This window comes from Solea senegalensis, linkage group LG21 (assembly GCF_019176455.1).
Source record: "Solea senegalensis isolate Sse05_10M linkage group LG21, IFAPA_SoseM_1, whole genome shotgun sequence".
NCBI lineage: Eukaryota > Metazoa > Chordata > Actinopteri > Pleuronectiformes > Soleidae > Solea > Solea senegalensis.
This window is the reverse complement of record NC_058040.1, coordinates 3,447,009-3,454,914: the sequence shown is the minus strand read 5'-3', so window position 1 is coordinate 3,454,914 and position 7,906 is coordinate 3,447,009.

The following is a 7,906-nucleotide window of genomic DNA, read 5'->3' as shown; positions in this document are numbered from 1 at the left end:
AATGTTTGTTATTCTAACAGAAACTCTTGTTTTTCTCTTGTGTCTTGTGTTAGCCCCATGCAAATTGAATTGTTTTAAAAGTATTTCCCAAGTGTTTTTCAAACATCTTAGTTTTATTTTGGATATTTCCATTATTTGACTTTGCACACAGTGGTTAAATTATTCAACACTCAGTGATAACTTTGTATCTTCTCCTGTCTCCTGCTTTGTGAGCATCAACAATCCTTTTTTCTCAAGTTTTGAGCATTACAATCAGATAAAGGTCAGATAAAGGTACTAACAATTTTGATCTTGGTAATTTTTGTTTTTTGTGGAACAATTTCATCAATTTGTGCACTCAAATCATGCAAGTATCCAAAATAAGAAGAGGATGTTTGAACAAGCTGTGTTAAAAAATTCTTTGCTCTGTTTAACAACACTTGGGAAATACCTTTAAAACAATGGCGATTTTCATAGGGAGGGCAAAGTATTAAAAAAGCAAAGAAAATTGCCCAGATCCATAGCCAAAGGAACAATATCTGAATGTGTTTTGTTGCTTTTATTGTTTTATTAACAAACAATAAATCTGCTTTGATATTTTAGAGCAGAACAAACAGGAACAAGAGAAATTTTGCAATGAAAAATAATGATCAAAAAGACCCAGGATTAGACAAACAACTTTATTAATAAGGGTGAATCAGATTAAATGTAAAAAAGAGAAAGAAAAGTAATTACTAAATGTCCATCCATCCATTTTCTACCACTTTATCCTCCACATGAGGATCTCAGCTGACCCTGGATAGTTCGCTAGTCCATCACAGGGCCACATATAGAGACAAACAACCATCCACTCTCATACCGACGGTCAATTTCAATATCAATCCACATGATATCCACATTCCCAGAGACTGGGTCTGGACCCACTGGTTAGTCACGGGAGATTGTTTTGTTCTGTTTTTTTTTTGTGTCACCAAATGACTTTGCTAACTTTTTCTTAAGACGTATTAAATAACACGTGCAAAAAAGTGAAGTTGCGATTCATTCCTCAAACGCGTCTCTTTGAAGTGGCTCCATTGAAAATAGTGTAATAGCGGGGGACAATGGTCGTAAATGTTGTATTATGCACAAATGTGCTCCTGTTACATTCATTACAGTTTGTATTGTGAAATAGGTCATGACAGTTATGTCATCTTATAAAGTGGGTCCCAATTAAAAGCACCGCTTGTACTCCACAAGTGTATGATTCAGTAAACAGTCATCATGGCTATAGACACTGCCCGGGGGCCAGTCATAGCTCTCGTCACAATAATGATGACCTCCTTTTTCAGGGCTTATACACGTTTGTTCATTAATACGAGTAATAGTTTCACTTTCACATAACAACACTGTGTAGCTCTGCTGTCTCAAGAGTGTTAATTTGGTTTTTAGAAGAAGAAAAAAAAAGGTCTGTATGCAGAGACTTCCCTTTTTATTTTTAAATTATGATTATGATGATTATTATTATTAGGAAAAAAGAAACCTTGGATATTAAAAAAAACAAAAAAAAAAACAGATGTCACTCTGTGTCCTCTCTCATGAATACATCTTGAAATGTTCCTTCTCCTCTGACTTTTATACTAAAAAAAACAAACCTCTCTTACATCCCCCTGTCTCTTACATCCAACCCGCTTGCACCCTCTCACCCCCCCTCCCACACACCTCTCTCTCCCTCTCTCCCTCTTGCTTTTCCCCTGGCAGGCTCGTGATTGACACTTACAAATTACCCGGCGGCAGTGGCATTGTGTGTGACCCCTCTCTCTCATCTCCAGCCTGCTGCCGTTTTGTCATCTAATTACTGTGAATCCCCGGCCTGCTCCCCACTGCTGCATTTTTAATATGCCCGCCCGCCCCCTCTTCTCCCTCTCTCTCTCCATCTCTCCCTCTCTCTCACACACACACAATCCCCCTCTTCTTCCATTCACCTGCAGCCTGCTTCACCTGCTTCTCCGTCCAATACTTGGAGTGCCAACCAATCGTCTCTATATCCTCCCGTGTGCCCTCCAAGTGTTTTCTCTCCACCGCCTCCATTATCACACCATCACCTCTCTCTGCGCCCCCCCCACCCAAACCCACTGTGGAGTGTCACTCCATCCCACACACACACGGGCCAGTCCATGTCAATCCCTGTGTTTGCATTCCAGTTTTCAGCTATATCATTAAAATGTTTGGTAAACATGTTTGGTTGACTTGATCAATACGTGCTAATGAACGCGCCGTGCTGTCTGAGCTGTCACGACAGTTTTGGGAGATGTGATCTTGTGCTGCCTCGTGTGTTTTTTTATTTTTTCATGCGACTTATATTGTTCTCATATGAGCGAATTATCGTTCATTATTTGTACGCGCAGGACAAAACATCTCAAATCCTCTTTTGTCAGTGCTGTTCTATACTTCCTCTGCTACACAGTCTGCTTTTTTATTATTATTATTATTATTATTATTATTATTATTATTATTATTGCAAATGCATAGTCACAAATAAAAGAAAAACACTGCGTCTCATCTCGGTTAATTTCGGCACAATGTGCAGCTTTTAATTGGCCGTGATTGATGTCTGTTTTTGCAAAGCTAGTCATTGTGTTTGCGTACAATACATTCAAATTACGCGGCGTGAAGATGTGCGGAACATCAACTCGGGGCCATTCTTTTGCCTCAAGGTAACAAATATAAGGAGTGAATGACATCACGTGACATTGAGTCTTTGTCGCGCGTGTGGGGGAAAAAAAAGAAGAAGATGATGTTTGGAATTTGATGTGTGTACACTGAGAAATTACAAAGAATGATATACAATTGCATTCAACGCTTGCGTGCTGCGCTCACAGGCGTCATTTCTCGACATGCAAACACAAGAACAGCCGACATTATACTGGACGCTTTAACAATTTCAGCATGACACGGTGCAAATGTCCACGGGGATATGACACCCACAGATATTCTCATACCTGAGCCTCACATATTGTCTGTGTGTGTGTGACTATGTGTGAGAAGTGCGTGTGTGTGTGTGTGTGTGTGATGTCCATGGCTCAGCTGTCCACAGCCAGACTGAGCTCCCCCACCGATCCCCATCTTCCAGCTAGAAATCAGCAGAGCATGGCAGACTGCTGCTACAGCACAGCTCTGGAGGAAGAAGGGAAAAGAGAGATAGAGAAGAGAAGAAGAGATGAAAACAAACAGGGAAAAAAGAGCAGAGAGCTGGTAAGAGTTAGAATTCATTTGGGCTGTGTTGTTGTTTTTTTCTTCTTTCCGTGAACTCACCTTTGCTCGCACGCTTCCGCAGATCAGAAAGTTTTATTTAGAGTACAGACGTATGACAGATGCCTGGTGGTGCAGCTGCAGCAGACGCGGAGGCAGGCAGGCCACGCAGGCGGAGGCGGAGGCTGACCTGCCCCCTCCACCTTCTGATGTAGCTCCAGGGCGTGGCAGGATTTAGCATGGCCTCATTACCTTGTCATGAGTTTGGAGAAATATGGGCCTCCTGAGAGGCTCAGGGACGTGGACTGATGGAAAGAGAAAGGGAAGGGTATAGCTGACAGCAGTCGCACTGGAGAACACAAAAAAAACTATGGAGGGAGGGGAGGGACGGAGGGAGGGAGGGATGAGGAAAAAAGTGAAAAGTGTAATTGAGAGAGAAAAGGAGGAGAGATGTTGGCAGAGTTAGAGAAATGGAGAGATGGTGTGTGTGTGTGTGTGTGTGTGGGGTGGGGGGAGTGGCGAAACTAATGGTCCTGCCTGGAGAGATAGTAGTCAATCAATCATCTTTAAACAAAAGCAGCAGGCTCCGGGGAATATTTAAGAAGTGCTTATTTAATTAAAAGTCCCTTAGCTCACATTTATGAGCCATCCTTCCTTCAAATATTAACCTTCCAGGTCCTGTGAGGCTCTGGACGACCGAGCCCTGCACCGTGGGCTGGATTGCCCGTATACGGACGGGGCACCTCATCTCACCTGGAGGACTTTCCCACCAACACACTACGCTCTTAGCCTTTGCTCTAACATACGCTTGAATTATTTGTCACAGAAAACACAGCCTGTGTGTACAGGAGCAGATTAATCTCACTGAGGGACTTGATGTTAACTGACATCACGTGCACATTTAAGATTTATCTGGATTAAAAGCACGCATGAGATGAAGCGGTGATTCATTTGTCAAGCGCACTTCTTCTAAATAGTACCTTAGTAATAGTCATTTATATTTTAAACATATTATTTTAAACATATAAACATATTATTTACTTGAGGATCACACGGTGTAGAGGTGTAGTGGATAGCACTTCTGCCTTTGCAGCAAGAAGACCTGGGTTTGAGACCTGATTGGAGCAAGGAGTTGGAGTTTGCATGTTCTCCCCGTGTGTGTGTGTGTGTGATCCAGGTTCTCCGGCTTCCTCCCACAGTCCAAAAACATGCAATATGGGGATTAGGTAAATTGGTCACTCTAAAATGATCGTGAGAGTGGGTGGTTGTTTGTCTCTAAATGGCCCTGGCCCAGTTTCCCCCGCCTATCACCCTATGTCAGCTGAGATTGGCACAGCACCTGCCCACGACCGTCACGTGAACGATAGAGTGGTAGAAAATGGATGAAACACTTGACCAGAGCATCAGTTAATCTGCCGCTAAAATAGTTCTCAACAAAATACACAATAGATAAAAAGTGACTTGCTAAATAAAAAATAAACAAAACAAAAATTGACGTACTGTAGCTTTAAAACCTTACCTAACACTACAGCTCGGAGGAAGGACCGCGAAGCTGACCTTCGTCCCTCCCCGCTTGTTAATGGCACCGGGTTCAGTGTGAATGACACTTTAACAAGAGAATAAGAGATGAGCTCCATGGTTTATCTCCCACACGCACTAATTGAAGCTGATGTTGGGAAGACAGCCATAAAACAAACATAAAGTCCTCTGAGCAACATGTTCCACATCATTGTAGTGGACATTTTTAGCACTTTTTTTGTTTTCACACGATTAAAAGAAGAATCTGAACGCTTACATTTGATGAACTGAGCTAATAGGTGTGGCCTGAGGGGGCCACACCCCTGTGTAATGAATAAGTCTAACTGGGCCCCGGCTGCTGTTTACTTTAATAGAAGCAAAGCACCAGTGGAGAGAGAACTAGTAATTACTATATACTGTATGTCTCGCACTATATTTAGATGTTTACCTGCCAACCCAGGCTTTAAAAGAGTCAGCCAGTCAAGTGAATATTCAAACATACACGGAGATCATTCAGTGAGGTGAAAAGTTGTACACATACTTAATTTCCCCGAGTCGTTATGTACACATGACATGTCACACCGCGGAGCGCGGTGATCGTCTCCTCTGTGTTCTCACATTCAGAATAAATCAGCGTTCCTCTGCGCCGGCACCCTTCATCTCCTCCCCGTCTCACTTCAGCTGATTTGGCGCCAGCGGAGGAAGCGGATTTCTCCTCCGCCACATCAGACACATTCTCGCACAAATTCACACACGTCCTCAGAACGTGGGGACGATCAAAACTTCACAGTGTTCTCAGCTTCTAATGAGTACGAGCTCACAGGTAATGATCACTTAAGACCTTCAGAAACACTCCACTTTACACGACGGTTTCATGAACTGGTGCTCACTTTGTGGAAGCGCGTTTAAGTGCTTGTTCGCGGTGTTTACGCTCATTTCTCGCATTGCTTTGGCTCATACCTCACATGTTTGGCATTTTCCTGCCTTCAAACCACAACATATATGTGATGGGGTCACTTACATAGATCCACAGAATAATAATCACCAAACTCTGCAGTTCCTGAGGTCTTTAATGTGATTTATGACTCGCAGCGTTAGCGAAATGTCTCCGAAAACCATCAATACGTGACCTGACCGGCACCAAATGGCACACGAACATATTTAGTGACAGTGAAGACAGTAAAGCTTATAGAGTCGCATGTTTTCCTCAGGAGTTCGTGGAGGCCAAAAAGTGAGATAAATCATCAATAAATAATTAATTTTTCTTTTTCTTTGGGTGTTTTACAGCAATTACAGCCCCAGTTTGGATTCAATCATCAGCATTCATGCTAAATGTCAAATGACTGGGTTCTTGCCTATTTCTTTGCATGCATCACAGCATTGACAGGAAAGGAATTGGGCTTGTAAATGGAGGGTTGACCCGTCCAATCCTGGGACGGGTCAAGAGCTGGCAGCCCCTGAGCAAGTCACCCAAGCCACCAATTCTTGACTTAATCTGTACATTTTTATAAAGGAATGCTTTTATTGTGAAATATGGTCAGCACTGTACAATCCACGGTGTTATCATAGAGAACTCTTTTTACCCCACTGCCATCAGAATCCTCAACAGCTGAACAGGACTACAATAATCCTGTCACCTGGTTACACTGTCACTTTAATCTGTTACCGTCACTTTAAAATCTGAAACATGTCACTTTAAATCTGTTAAATTGCACAACCAGTGTTCACTTTATGTACAGTTCTTATTTCTTGTTTATATGCATATGTTTACACTTATTTTATGCATATATGTTATGTTAGGTTTTTTTTGTAATATTCTTATTCCTTGTATATATGCATATGTTACACTTATTTTATGCATATATGTTATTTTAGTTTCTTTGTAATATTTATATTTTTCTTAGATATTATATTCTTCTTGTATATTTGTACTTTTTTTTACAAAAGCATCTCTTTTCTTTTCTACTTTATGCTGGTGTTTTTGAGTGGACAGCAAAGTAAGAATTTCATTGTACAGGGAAACGTGTTTCTTTACTGTGCATATGACAATAAACACTTTGAATCTTGAATCTAGAGTCCTGACATTTCTTTGTGTGAATGGACCGACGTGTTGAGCACTTTCTTCAGTCGCGGCCCTCAACACGCCCTACAACAAACTCAGAAGATCAGCGACATCAAGCGCACACATCCAGTGTGTGGCCCCTATAGTGAAAGTGCTTCTCCAGAAGTGCTAACAACCCACATCAACTTAAAATGAGGTCATAAAGTGGCCACAAAAGTAAATAAATGTTTGAATGAGATGTTAAATATCTCCCTCTTTGTGACTCGGAGAACACCATGGCACATTTAGCAGTTAAAGAGCCAGCTGTTCCTTCAGTGTTATTTACCCCATCGAGTTGATGGAGAACAAAAATCCTTATTTTTGTCTGGAAGTCTGCAAATATTTAATGATGCTGATGCTGATGATAACGTCACCGTATCAGCATAGAGGGTGATCAAATATCAGCCTCTACTGTGTGTGTGTGTGTGTGTGTGTCAACCTAACATAATATACCCAAAATAGGCTACACAATAGACAAAAACATCTCTGCACCTGTCGGTACACCTTTGGGAAAGTGTTACCCCGTACAATACTGTGCATAGAGATTCTATAAATGTACCTTTTGACTAAGAGATGGTACACGGTGTATGTGTATGATTGAATTAGCTTTTTTTCATTCAAGAAAATAGTCAAAATGAAATTACCGTGTGAACAGAATCTGACCCTTTCAGTGGAAACACGTCGTTACATTTTTGGGGTATTAAATTGTACTTCAAGTGGTACATTTTGGTAAGACACAAAACACATTGGTACGTCTATTCTTAAGGGCGTACTGTACATTAAACCTCTGTCGTGTATTGCTATTGAGGGACCACGTTCAGCTTACACCATGCACATTACCACACTTATATCAGGTTAAATGCATAGTCACGTTGAAAATCCCTACCCTTGATTATGAGAACAGTCACAGTTGATAAATTGTCTTTTAAGTCTCATCAGCATGAGATTTACTGTGTGATTTACCTTTTTTTTTTGCCTCTCACCTTCTCTTGCCAGTAAATTGTAACAGTCTTAAAATGTGACGTTTGGCCCCAAAAATATGTTTTACTGAAATTAAAAAAAGTATTGTACTGTGCTAAA